Source organism: Chiloscyllium punctatum, chromosome 41 (genome assembly GCF_047496795.1).
Source record: "Chiloscyllium punctatum isolate Juve2018m chromosome 41, sChiPun1.3, whole genome shotgun sequence".
Lineage (NCBI taxonomy): Eukaryota > Metazoa > Chordata > Chondrichthyes > Orectolobiformes > Hemiscylliidae > Chiloscyllium > Chiloscyllium punctatum.
The window spans coordinates 53233927-53248292 of record NC_092779.1 but is presented as its reverse complement, the minus strand read 5'-3'; the positions used below and the strand labels follow the sequence as shown (position 1 = coordinate 53248292).

Below are 14366 nucleotides of genomic sequence, written 5' to 3'. Positions count from 1 at the left end.
TCTTTGATACAGGCTCAGTGATTTTCAGTGCTTTTACAGAATAACCTCAGTCTGCAGCAAGTTATTTTCCTTAACAGAAACAGAAATTGCTGAAAGAGCTCAGCAGATCTGGTAGCAGCTGTGGAGAGAAATCACAGTTAACGATTCGGGTCAGGTGACCCTTCCTCAGAACTTTGATTTACAGCATCCGCGGTTCTTTCAGTTTTTATCATGTTGTTTTTGTTATGCGTTAGTGTTTAGACATGCTCCTAGGCTGGTGTTTAGTTGGTTTCAGCCTAACAGTAGCAGCAAATGAAGAGTAAAGCAAACCAAAAGGATGATGAGATACAAAGCAACATGAAACTTTGAGAACTCAGTGTTGATGAGAACATCATGGTGACAAACCATTGAGGTGACAATAAGATTTGTGACTGGAGCTGTTGTCAGGTGAATATGTACATTCATGATCTCATGATGATTAGGGAAAGACTCCAACAGAAACATGGGCATCATTTGCTGAAGGAGGGAATCTAATTAAAGGGGAGCATGATGACTCTCATATAACCCAAATTCCATCTGATCCACCAATTCAACAATATCTCTGTGTAGCTCTCGAGATTAAAAATAGATTCTTGCTACCAATTTCATATGTATTCCTTAATGTAGCTCTTCCAACAATTCCACACTAATCCTTTGTGGAATAATAACTCTGAAACCTCAAAGGAAACAACCAATGATCTACACTCAGTTTATTTCCATATGTGAAATTCTCTTGCAGCTTCTCATCATGAGCCAGTTTAGGTAAGCTAGTAATGAGCCTTGCATACTTGCAAGTTTTCGTTACCAATTTTTTTGACAGACACTAGCATGTCATTTCCAATTGTATAGTAATTCACAACGATTTTAGTAGTTAAGAATGAAATGGTCTTCATGGGAAATCATAAATGAATATTCACGTTAGATTGATCCACTGACTTAACAATATTTAATACTGTGCTGTTAGGCTGACAAGATCAATGATTACCTCATACTCAGCATGAACTAAATGTGACTGCAAGGATTTGGTAGTTGATAAACACTATGTATTTCTTGCTGTTTATTTGTGATGGCTGAAACCTCTTCCTCAACATGTGAGTAAATTTGCTCTTGTTGTTGAGTATACGTGAATCGTAAATGCTGTGGCTCTCTCCATTTGGCAGCAAGACACTTTCTTTAACTCAAGCATGTAATCTACTCATTTGACATTTATTCCCTTTTATGCAATGTGACTCTCAGTATAATTTCATTTTATGTCGTGCTGTAACAGGAGCCCACAACTTGAGTAATTTCATAGTGCTGAGGTTCTTCAAGCGACACTGTTACTATTATCAAAGGTGTCTGGCTCACCCTTATGAAGAAAGCATTTACTTTACCCACATTTCCTATTTTACAATCAAAGCCTTTGTTCTTAATTATTACAATGCTGTTTGTTAGCATTGAATTCCCTCATTGTCCCCACATTTGCCTTTTGTGCCATATCCTTTTTTTCAGTTAGGTATCGTGCTGACTTACCAAGCTGCTTGTGAATGCAACATGTGCCCAAACTGCAATCTTTTGATAAAACCAAGCAACCTCAAAATGAACTTTGGGTATTACAATATCACATTATTCTCCAGTCACTAATGACTAAAGTTAGATCTCAGTAAGAATTCCATTCTTTTCTGCTCACTGTCAATATGTGCTATACTGGCTAGGCTGAGAGAAACACTCACATATGGACTGATCTGGAAGCAGTCAGATAAGGATGCTTTACTTACACCTCCCCAACTGAGAGTGCAGTAGCGCAATGTGCTCAGCTCTTAAAATGTCCACATTTATGGTTCACCAATGCTGTGGATGGCACCCTTCCCGTATGGACTCTGGCGCAAAGTTCAATATTTGAACCTCAGCTACTTCCAATTAATGATATCTTTGGTGGGATGGGGTTGGGGGCGGGGGTTGGGGACGGGTGTTGGGGGGGGTGGGGGAAGCGGGGGAGTTGCTATAACACTTTACCAGGCTGATTTCTGGGATGAAACATTTGCGAGAATCCCTACAGTGTGGAAGCAGGCCATTTTGCCCATCAAGTCCACACCAACCCTCTAAAAAGCATCCCACCCAGACCCATCCCCTATCTATGAAACCCTGCATTTCCCAATATTACTCTACCTAACCTACACATCCCTGGACATTATGGACAATTTCCCATGGCCAATTCACCTTACCTGCACATCTTTGGACTGTGAGAGGAAACCAGGACATCCAGAGGAAACCCACGCAGACACAAGGAGGACTCCATACAGAGAGTCACCCAAGGCTGGAATCGAACCCAGAAGCTGTGAGGCAGCTGCAGTAACCACTGAGCCACCATGCTGTCCTATCCTAGGAAAGATTGAGTGAACTGTGATTGTGTTCTCTGGATTTTAAAAGACTGAGAAGTTATGTCATTGAAACACAAAATTTTAAATGGGGTTGATATGGTACATGCTGGAAAAGATATCTCTTAGAGAGACTTGAACTAAGGTTCATTAGCTCAAAATAAGGGATCATCCATTGAGAACTGAAATGAGGACAAATCTCTTCACCCAAAGGGTTATGTATCTTTGGAACTCTCTGTCCCAAAGAGAGTGGATGCTTTTTCCTCTTGTAGATTCATGATACACATGGAAAGATGTCTGGATGTGAAGGGATTTAATGGATATTTGGATAGTGCAAGAAGTAGAACAAAGGTAGAAGGTCAGTCATAAACATTCAAGTGATCAGGCAGCCTCAAAATACTGAACGGTCTAACCCAATCTCTAATTCTTATCTTCTTCTTTTGGACAATTTGGCATCCAATTGATGCCTGTAAAATTGGCAAGGCATCAACCTATTTCTAAGTCTTGATGTCTTATATTAAACAGAAAAGGCTTCTCCCTATTGTCTTGCATGAATTAATGGTAGATGCATTCAGTAATAAAGACAAATGAATTTTCAGCAGTAGATTAGCAAAGATAAGAAATTATCTCACAAACTTCCCTGCTATTTTGTCTATCCTCTCCTAATGTTCTCTTTTGGATTTAACAAGAGGTAACAACGCTAACTATATTCTGGATTAAATGTTCCTTGCCCAAGAAAATTCTGTGCTGGAAATCCTAATTAATACCAGTTAAACCGATGAATAGATCTGAAAATGTCCCTCCCAATCTAATCTGGAGTTTGATTAGAGTTGATCTTGCATTTCAGATATTCTCATTGAAACTTGTTATGGAAACATGGTCATAGGAAGTGGAAAACATTGATGTTGTCTCCCTAGAGTCATCATTATAATTTTTCATGTATCCGTCATCTGTGAGCTATGTCATTCTTCCTTTACTATTGCTTGGGCAACATACTGTGCCTCTCTCCAACCAGGAGGAAGTGAGGACTGCAGATGCTGGAGACCACAGTTGAAAAGTGTGGTGCTGGAAAAGCGCAGCAGGCTAGGCAGCATCCGAGGAGCAGGAGAATCATCCTTGGATGCTGCCAGCCTGCTGCGCTTTTCCAGGACCACACTTTTCAACACTCTCTCCGACCAACACTGTAACTACATGACATGGACTGCGGTAGTTTAAGAAGACAGCTCACCACCAGCATTGACAGGATTGAGTTTAGCTCTAATGTGCCATACAACCAAATAGTTCCAACAGCAAGGCAAACATATGAAAATAGTCACACAAGTGTGGCGCTCAACAATTCAAGTTGTCCAGGAGCCTCCTGATAAAATTTATCTCCTTGGCACTGCTACAACAAATCCGGGCAAAAAGGATCTTTAAAAGATTGTGTATTTTGTTTCTTCTTTGAATACATTTATTAGTTATACTAGTATAGAATGTGAGGGGAGAATGTCTCTTTGTGCTGATGAGGTGTGGGTGGAGGCAGAGGACATGTAACAAAACCATCTGGACTATATACAACTTGGGCTATTAGACAAAGCTACGCAAATGGTGTTGCAGTGTGTCAGTATCTCCAGAAGATATGAAGCAGAAATCAGAAGGGAAATAAAAGCTGTAAGGACAGTACTATTGAATCAGATTTTGATTCAGTTGTCAATAGAGGTCGAGCGAATTTGCTCCAGTGGATTCTTACTGTGTTCAAAATGGGTGTCACTATCTATAGACTATAACTACTGCAAATCAGAATTACTGAGCATGAAGCAATGGGTGACATTTTTGAGAAATAATCAAGACAAATCGTTCTCTTTTTCTGAATTGCAGGAAGGAGAGCTAATAAAAGAGATTAAAGCTACTACACCGATTTCACTACACTGTTCCCTATGCGACCTTTTCATTATAAAATGGCTGTCAAGGAGGCTAAATTGACAACAATTCATTCTATTGAAAGGGAAAATACAAAGAATAGCTGATGATTTTTAAGAACTCACTGATGGGATATGGGTGGGACAGTATTTACTGTCCATCCCTCACACGCTCTGGGAAGGTGGGAATGAGCTGTGTTCTTATACGACGACACAATACAGCACAATGCTGATGGGCCTTTAGTTCCATGGTGTTGACCAAGTAATAGTGAAGAAACAATGACATAGTTCCAACTCAGAGTGATGGGTAACTTGGGTGGGACCTTGTAGATTGTATCGTTCCCATGTATCTTCTGCTGTTAGATGGTAGAGGTCGTAGATTTGGGAAGAGCTATTAAGCAGCTTTGGAGAGTTGTTGCAGCACATTCCATTAATGTTACACCCTGCTCCTACTGTGGATTGGTGATGAAAGGAGCGAATACTGAACTTGTTATATGGTGTGTGCATTAAGCAGACTGCATTGTCCTGGATGGTGTAAGCTTCTTAAGCATTTCTGAAGCTGCTTCCATCTGGGAAAATTGAACGTCAGAAGTTGCACACTGCATAATTCCGAGCCTCTAACCTGGTTTTGTAGCCTCAGTATTTATACGTGTTTAGTTCAGTCTCTGGTCAATGGTGACCCCCAAGATGTTGATGGATAGGGATTTAGCAATAGTAATATCATTGAATGCCAAAGTACAATGATTGGATTCTCTCTTGCAGAAGATTCTTCTTGCCTGGCACTGATGCTATGATCGAGTGACTCCATGGCAACATCCCTACCTCTGAACAAAAGACCCAGGTTCAAGCCCCACCCACTCCAAAAAGATTAATAAAATCTCTAAACAGGTTGGTAGAAAATATCCATAAATAGCGATTATCTGGTCAACATCACACAGCTATGTGAGCGTTCTCACTGGACAAAAGTTAGCTGCTGTGTTTCTTACATTATTTGACACCCTTCAAAAACTTTATTTAGTTGGCGACAATGCACTGGGGATGTACTGAGAATCTGAAAGATGCTTAGAGAAGCAAGACTGTCCTTTTACTAAAGGAGAGGGAAAATGGGAATGCTTTCTGAGACTTGGATTGCAGCAGGTAAGTTAACCAAATATGATTAACACCAAGCCCACTCTACCACCTCCCCGTTCACACACTTGGCCTTTTTATTTAGCATGGAAATATAAATGACACTACATAGGTGCTTACTGTTCAGGGTAATGTCACATTTCAAGTGAGAAAGCCATTTGGGCAAGTAATTAGCTCTTCAGTTGTCAACCACACTCTTTGTATAATCTGCTCCATGAAGAACAGCTTTATATATGGGTTTGAACAGCAACACAGTTTGCATGCTGTGGTTGAGGTCAGAGAAACTAATTACAGAGTAAAAGGTGAACACTAACTACTGCACTTTAATTATCCCCAGGTCTCCTATTCCAGCATGAAATTTGCATTTCCCTGCTCTCCACCAGTAATAGATAATGAAGTGGGTTAAAACACTTTGCTGTTAAAAACAATGTTGAAACACAGGAGCCTATTATTATTAGCTGTTGGCCAGCTTGATTTTGATTAACTCCCAGCAATTTGTAAACACAACTGCCACGGTGCAATTTGAAGACAAGACATGTATTATCCTGCTCACTATGTGGGGATGTTGAGAGATTAAGTTTGTGACTGTCACACATGGAACTGAATGGAATGTAGAAAAAGTGGGCAGAATACAATGCTGCAAAGGCAGAGCTAGATTTGAGATTCAGAGAACTGCAGTAAGAGAAGGTGACTGAATTTTTTTGTTTCTTTTGCATCCACACACTTACAACTCATCACTTCTGTCCATACAGCAGATTAATTCCAATGTGAATTGAAATTCTGCTAATTTGAAGGCAATATGTGTATTATGTTTATTCCTTATCTACAATGAACAGGACCCTGGGTAGTAATGTATGTCACTTTTAGTACATGAAGTCACCACATCGTGAACCTAGCTGACAATCTGAAATTGTCTGGGCTAAGAATTACAGTCAATCTGCCTGTCTACATTTAAACAAATCTTGACAGTTAACTATCAGTCGTCATTTAATTGGTGCGTTCTCCATGGCAATCCTTCCATCAAACAGAATCCACAATCAAACAACCAGCACACTTCTCTTACAGCATAAAAATGTTCCCAATTACATTGGTATTCTTACAAATGTCCTGATGAGTGCAGGAGGAAAACTTCCGACAAAATTACACACTCAGAATTGTTATGCTGCAAAATCCTTTCTCAACGTTAATACCACTGCAGCTGTGAGTGGGGGTTGAAGGGCCCACAAGTACAGTTAGCTCATACAGCTCAGCCAGACCTGAGCTCAGCAAAAGAAACCCAGGCCAGTACTGCCCTCGGAGAATCCAGCTGTCTGTGATTGTTCCTGTGTGTATGTACTGGCATGCAGTCTCTGTAATCCAGGGGCATGTTGACCCAGGAAGGAAGGAAAGCTTTTAGAACGTGTGCAGTCGTTGAGGGTGTCCATAAGTGATTTTTGAGGAAGGCCAAAAGCTATGTCTTTGAACAAGAAGAGTTGGAATACCTTGTAAAGTTTTAATGTAATTTGATGACCCACAATGTTACTAATATCTGGGGTGTGTGGACAAACCAAGAGACCTGAATTAACTTCATTTTCTAATTGATGTGCACCATGGGGTGTTTGACTGCAGTTTGTCCATTACACAGATTAACCTGAGGTTAATTTTAATTGAATGTTAGAATATAAATTGTATATATAGTGGTTTGAATTATTGTTCTAACTTTGTACAGTAAATTTTATTATCATGAACCTGGAATCTTACACTTGGTCAACTTCAAAAAATAAGTATTGGTCCATATAGCTGATTGTAATTTTACTTTAGTGATCTGGTTCAGGATCTTAAAATAGCATTTCATACCTTCATTATCCAAGTGTATCCCTGTGTGTTTTCTCTGCACAGTTAGAAGACTGTACCGTTGTATAGCCATAGAGTCATGCAACATGGAAACAGACTTGTCGATCCAACTAGTCCACACCGACCATGTTCCGAAACTAAACTATGTTTCACCAACCCATATCCCTCCAAACCTTTCCTATTCATGTACTTATCCAAATGTCTATTAAACAGTGCAACTGTATATGCATTGACCCCCTTCTTCTGGCAGTTCATTCCATACAATAACCACTCTCTGTGTAAAAATGTTGCCCCACATTCCTTTTTTGGACATCATGGTGACTCAGTGGTTAGCACTGCTGCCTTACAGTACCAGGGATCAAGTCCACCCTTTGCAAACTTAATAACCATGTCTTCTATATTGTAAGTTTACAGATGACACACTGACCCGCTGAAGAGAAACAGACACATCGCCTTACCCTACATTTACCCCTAACTAACGCACCTAACCTGTATATCCCTGAACACAATGGACAATTTAGCATGGCCAATTTGCCAATTCACCTGACCTGCATATCTTTGGATTGTGGGAGGAAACCCTCACAAACACGGGGAGAATGTGCAAACACAGACAGTAGTCCAAGGCTGGAATTGAACCCAGGTCTCTGGCACTGTGAGGAAGCAGTGCTAACCACTGAGCCACTGTCCATTGTCTGACAATCGGAGCCAATGACTAGGAAAAAACCTTCGTCCTGTATAGTGAATAAAGCTGTCATGATTTTCCAATCATTAAACAGTGGGTGGCACGGTAGCTCAGTGGTTAGCACTGCTGCCTCACAGTGCCAGGGATCTAGGTTCAATTCCAGCCTTGGGTGTCTTTCTGCTTGGAGTTTGCACATTCTCCTTGTGTCTGCGTGGGTGTTCTCCAGGTGCTCGGGTTTCCTCCCACATTCCAAAAACAGATGTGCACCTCAGGTGAATTGGCCATGCTAAATTGCCCCTTGTGTTAGGTGCATTAGTCAGGAATAAATGTAGGGAAATGAGTCTGAGTGGGTTACTCTTCTGCGGGTCAGTGTGGACTTGTTGGGCCGAAGGGTCTGTTTCCACACTGTAGGGAATCTAATCTAATTCTAAACGGACAGAACTTTGTGAGAGTGTAGATGTTCTTTGCGCTGCTGTGTTTGGTGACTCTGGTATGCCTCACAAACCCTCATATTCTTGACAAAGTCATTGTTGCTCCCTGGCCGATTTACTGTATCTTGTGCCAGGTGTTTTGTTTGCTCCGTGCTATACAGCCCTCGTGTAGCTGTGAAAATATGTCCTGGTCAATAATTTCACATTTAAACACTTACTTCCCTTTAAAATATGGCTCTTGGGATACCTTGTATATCTCTGTATGGCCAACAGCATTTGAAAGTATCTTGCACTTTCTTATGGCCACTCTTTATGATGATGCTTTGTCAGAAATGGTGTATGGTGGTAAGAAGCTTAAAATCTGAGACATTTCAATGGGTCTTTGTTTTAGGGAGTAAGCATGTTGTACCTCTTCAACTTCACCTGGATTGGGAGGAATAGAGCCAATAAAGCTGATCTAATTTACCTGGCTCTTGTTACTGCTGAAGACAAATCCATCACAACAAGTTGCAGTCACCAGTGAGTGCAGATTTCACTGGTGCTCTTCTATGGTTTTACCCATCACTGCAATATCAAGTAACACATACCTCTTTAGGAACACTTGCTTTTTTTCTATCCATCACCTCCTGTAACACACAGATAGATCGAAAGGTAAGCTCAAGAGAGCATACTTTCGAAATGATGTTCTGAACATAATGATTTCTTTAGATTCTTTTGCCAAATGAGCTGACTAATAGCTGTGTTTCGCATCCAGTTTGGAAAACAACTTAGCTCCTGTGAATTTTAGATTCAATTCTTTTACAGTTAGAATTTTGTACAGCTGTTTAGAGAAAAGTTTAGATATTTTGGGCCAAATACATCCTATATGTGCCATCTTTCTTTAATGCACTGGAAACAACATTGCACCAGTCAATGTGCTGGTGGACAATGGGCAATACCGTTGTGTTCAAAGTAGTCCACGTGCAATTAAGTGCAGTGGTCCACTTGCATTTAAGCTTCTCTTGTAGGTGAACGCTACACTTTCCAGGAAGGGTACCTTTGAAGTTTCCTGTGGTGTCAAATCGGTCTGAGTTTGTTTGTTGCACGTTTTGGACATATAAAAATTTTTCCTAGCCTGTTCTGTTTTGATGGTACCTTAATGATTTTGTGAACAGTTGCAATGTGTTATTCTGTGCATTCTGTTGGGCCTGCTATTATAGATTTAATCATGTATACCATGCAAACTACGTGTGGTTTCCATTCAGACCTGCCAGAATTGAACTTTATCATCAATGTCATGCAAAGGATAGCTGATCATTATATGTAATCAGATTTGTTGTTGTAGATTGTATCATTGAGTTCCAATAGTTCAGGTAGATATCCTTCACAATTCTGAAAGGTGGAATGTTCACGCTCGCTCCCACGATAATATTGGATTTGAGCATCGGATGCCAAATTATCTTTGGTTTCATGTTGGTAATAGAGGTACAACTTTCTAACTTTGTGTAAAATGTATTCATGGAGTATGGCTTTTGGAGGCTGAGGCAGCACTTATTGTCCATGGCTTGGCTTCTGAGGACCATTTCAGAGGTTAGTTAAGAATCAACTACATTGCTGTAGCTCTGGAATCACATGGCAGCTAGGCCAGGTTTGGATGGCAGATCTCCTTTCCAATGGGATATTTGTGAATCTGATGAGTATTTACTGCAATCAGTAATGGTTATATGGTTGCCGTTGAACTAGCTTTTAATTCCAGATTTTTTTAATGAATTGGAACTTCACTATCTACCATGGCAGGATTGAAATTTAAATCTCTCAAAACATTAGACTGAGACTAGATTACTAGAGCAGTCATGCACCACTGTTCATCTTTGTCCACACAATGTATCACACTCACAATATGAAAACCTTCTGGTTGAAGGTTTTTGCACTTTAACTCTCAATCTTGGTCTGTCACGCTGTGAATCTCATATTGATGTTCATGGTTTGAGCACACTGTTGTTGCTGCCAACATTCTGCATTCCACATTTGTTTGATTGTGTCTATTGTAGTCTCTGGTTGCACCTTTGGAAGCTGAGTTCTTGTTGAGATGAGCCCAGTGTCCTTTTGCACCACATAACTCATAAAGATCTTGAAACGCAGGCCACTTTTACAGCAGACAGCACTTACCACACAACATGTCTGGTTTCTGTGTACTAGTTACCTCACCAGTGCTTGTAATGGCACCTAATGCTTGCAGATGTTCTTGTCTGACTACAATGCCTTCATATTTTCTGCCATTTTCTATCAATGTACTGATGTCATGTCATTTCTTTTTCTCCAAGAGATCTTTTTGGAAAGCTTTGATGAACATTGGATCAATAATCAGCTCCATTATCCATTCGCTGAGAAATCTGTCTTTACCCATATCACAGCATCCAAAGACAACCTGATCAATTGATCCTTGTAGCTGTTGATCTGACCAACAGTCACTATCTCTGGATGCTGAATTCTAATATTCATTTTTACAAAGTTGATCCTCCAACATTAGCTCAGCAGGATCTCTCTGATGCTGCTCAGACAGGCCTGAATTGTTGATTCCAAGCTATCCTTCACTTCCAATGACTACCTTTATTTCCGCTGCTTGCTTATCTACTTCTGCAATTGCCAAGTGTAAAAAGCATAGCTCCATCCATTGTTTAACAAGCCTACACTTATGGTGACTGTGGTTTTTCACTTCATGGTGGAGAATTTGGGAAAATACATGACTGAGTACATTAAGCCACTTTTGTGTCTCCCATTCCAATTCCTTCTGGCCTTTGGCTCTGCATAAAGTTGAGTTCATCCAAAAATCTACTGCCTGCATTTGAACTTACACTAAGTCCAGTTTACCAAGCACCGCTATCCTTATAGCCGAAGAGTGTCTCTGGTATGCCTTCAATATCAAAGTTTACATCTTTGGTCATAATATGTCCATGGTATCATGTGAACAGACTCCCCATGGTCTCTACTGCTAGAAAGACTAGGTCATTAGATGCATGGGAACACTACTGCCTGCAAGTTCACCTTCAAGACATGTTTCATCTTGTCTTTGTACCTCGGGCTAAATCGTATGTTCTTTTGGCCCAGTATGAGCATGTCAGGATTTTTGAAGGGACCTTAGTGATGGCCCTTGTCTAGTGTAAACGTTATTGATGTGTGGGGGAGATTATTGGTAGCAAGACAATTGAGGTACTCTGTGTGGCGTTTATGTTACACTGCAGCTGTTTTTCTTTTGTTGATTTTGCTTTGCCCTGTGCTACTTTTGGCTGTCATTCAAGCTTTTTCATTTTATGTGCTTCTTTTGCTTTTACGTGGGAACAACATCCAAGGTTATCTTGATGTCCTGCAGCTTCTACAGCCCAATTTGGAGCCAATTCATTGCCCACGCCGCTGAACTGACAGCTCACAAGTCAGATCCTCACCATTTAGCAAGTGCATTTCTGTAATTTTTTTTCTCCTAGTTTCCCAATGAACATCACATCTTTCCTGCTTCAAAACTGACCTTATTATTTTCCTGCGCTTTTCAAGTTTGCGTCACTCCCTTCATTGTTTAGAAAAATTCACCCTGTCGCAATCTAGTATTTTGTTATTTAATACTGACTTACCAATTGCAAATTTACCTGACAATCTCGAACAGTTTGATTACCAGACAAGTTAATAACTTGCACTTACAAAGCCATAGTCTAGTGTGCTGCTGCTTTAACTTGTCGTTGCTGATGGTCATGGGCTATCATGACAGTTCTTAGCTCCTTCATGTCCCCAGCTCTTAAAACAGGAGGATAATAGGTTGGTCATTTGATTTGACTTTACTTATTATTGTCACGTGTACCTAGATACAGTGAAAAGTTCTGGTTTGCATGCATACAGACAGATCATACCATACAACGTGCATAAGAATAATAGAAGAGAGTGAGGAGTACATTGTTTTGGCTGCTGAGACGGTACACAAAAAGCAAGGTCAGCAATAACTTTGAAATTCAAGAGATTCATCAAATAACAGTGGGGAAGAAGCTGTTCTCAAATCTGTTGGTACATTTGTTTAAACTTTTGTATCTTCTGCCTGAAAGAAGGTTTCAGAGATTGTAGGAGAGGTAGGAGAAGTCTTTGATTATTTTGGCTTCATTTTTGAGGCACTGAATAGAGTAGATGGAGTCAGTGGATGGAAGGTTGGCTTGCATGATGGACTGGGCTGTGTTCATTACTTTTTTTATAGTTTTTACAGTCCTGGGCAGAGCAGTTGTATACAAATCCATAGTCTTGTATCCAGTGCAGTTTAGCAGACAACAAGGCATCCTTATTGAGATAGCTTATTGAAGCCTAACATGAAAGGGTGTTTCTTCTTGTAAACAAGACTAGACGTATGGTTTAAAAATAAGGGGTATTCTATTTCAGATGGAGACTTATTTTCTCTCAGAGGATTATGACTCTGAGAAGTCTGTTCTCCAGAGAGCAGTGGAGGAAGTGTCAGCAAGTCATATTGATCTAAAATGCAGAAAATGCCATTCAGCCTATCGAGTCTGTGCCTATCAAAAACAAACTACTAATTATTCTAATCCCATTTTCTAGCACTTTTCCAACTTTGGCATTGCAAGTATACATCTACGTGTTGCTTAAATGTTATGAGGGTTTCTGGTTCTACCATCCTTAGAAGCAATGAGTTCCAGATTCCCACCACCCTCTGAGTGGAAAAAATACTCCTCACATCTCCTCTAAACCTCCTGCCTCTTAACTTAAATCTATGCCCTTGGTCATTATTCCCTCCATCAAGCGGTAACAGTTTCTTCCTATTTGCCTTATCTTTGCCCTCATAACTTTATACATCTCAATCATGTTTCCACTTAGTCTCCTCTGTGTCAAGGAAAACAACTCCAGTTTCTCCAATCTCTCTTCATAACTGAAATTCTCCAGCCCATACAACATCCTGGTCAATCTCCTCTGTGTCATGTCCACTGCATTCACATCCCTCCTATCATGTGGATTCCAGAACTGCATATAATGTTCTAGATGTGCACTGAATATATCTGAGGCAGAGGTTGTCAGACTTTAAATACAAGAGAGTCAAGGGATATTAAATATAGGCAGAAATGTGGATTTGAAAATGTAGCAAGATTGATCATGGTCTTATTGAATGGTGGAGCAGAGGCAAGAGGCCAAAGGCCTAATCCTGCACATTCGTAAGGACTTTAGAATCTTCTGAAAACATTGCATGAAGTTTAGTGAAAATGCATCATGTTTAATGTACTGCATTTTAAAAACCATAAGACCTAACTATAAAATTTCCACCGAATACAGTTTAGTAATCTCTGGGGGTTGTAGTAAATAAATTGATTTAACTTAGTTTATGCTTTTTCTTCTGTTCAAGTATATTCATGTAAGCATGGCATACTGATAGCTATTTCTGAACTTTGAGTTAAAAATTACCTCAGTCAGAACTAAAGTAGCTTTCACACAATTGGTTTGACACGCGATTATTTTGGTTAGGTTGTAATTGGAGATGAAAAACAACGGTTTCTAACACACATTTACCGTGCCCGTTGACTGGCTGTGTCAAACATATTTGAGAAAAGTTGCAGAATATTCTGGGACGTTGGTCTGTATGGTGGCTCCATTTTATTTCTGCTCTGTTTTGTCGATAGTTTCTTGTAAAGATTTGGGAAAATACATGACCAAATACATTGAGCCTTTTTCACATCTCCTATTCCAATTCCTTCTGGTTTTTGACTCCACACAAAGTTGAGTTCATCCAAAAATCTGCTGCCTGCATTTGAACTTACCCTAGGTCCAGTTTACCAAACACCACTGTCCTCACATGCAAAGGGTGCCTCTTGGTATGCCTTCAATATCAAAATTCATGTCTTTGTTCATAATATGTCCATGGTATCACGCGAACAGAACCCCCAGCTCCCCCCCCGCCCCCCCCCTCCACCCCTACCACCCTTGTCTATACTACTAGAAAGACTGGGTCATTAGATGCATGGGAACATTACTGCCTGCAAATTCACTTTCAAAATGTTTCATG

General features: G+C 40.2%; 1 long non-coding RNA gene across 1 annotated transcript in view; it reads left to right on the top strand.

The window, feature by feature from the left end:
- LOC140465073 (uncharacterized) overlaps positions 1-14366 on the top strand; it is a 129810-nt gene that overhangs the window by 63083 nt on the left and 52361 nt on the right. Inside the window, exon 2 of the long non-coding RNA XR_011955089.1 lies at positions 5036-5161. This is a non-coding gene — a long non-coding RNA (uncharacterized lncRNA). The remainder of the gene's footprint in view (positions 1-5035; positions 5162-14366) is intronic.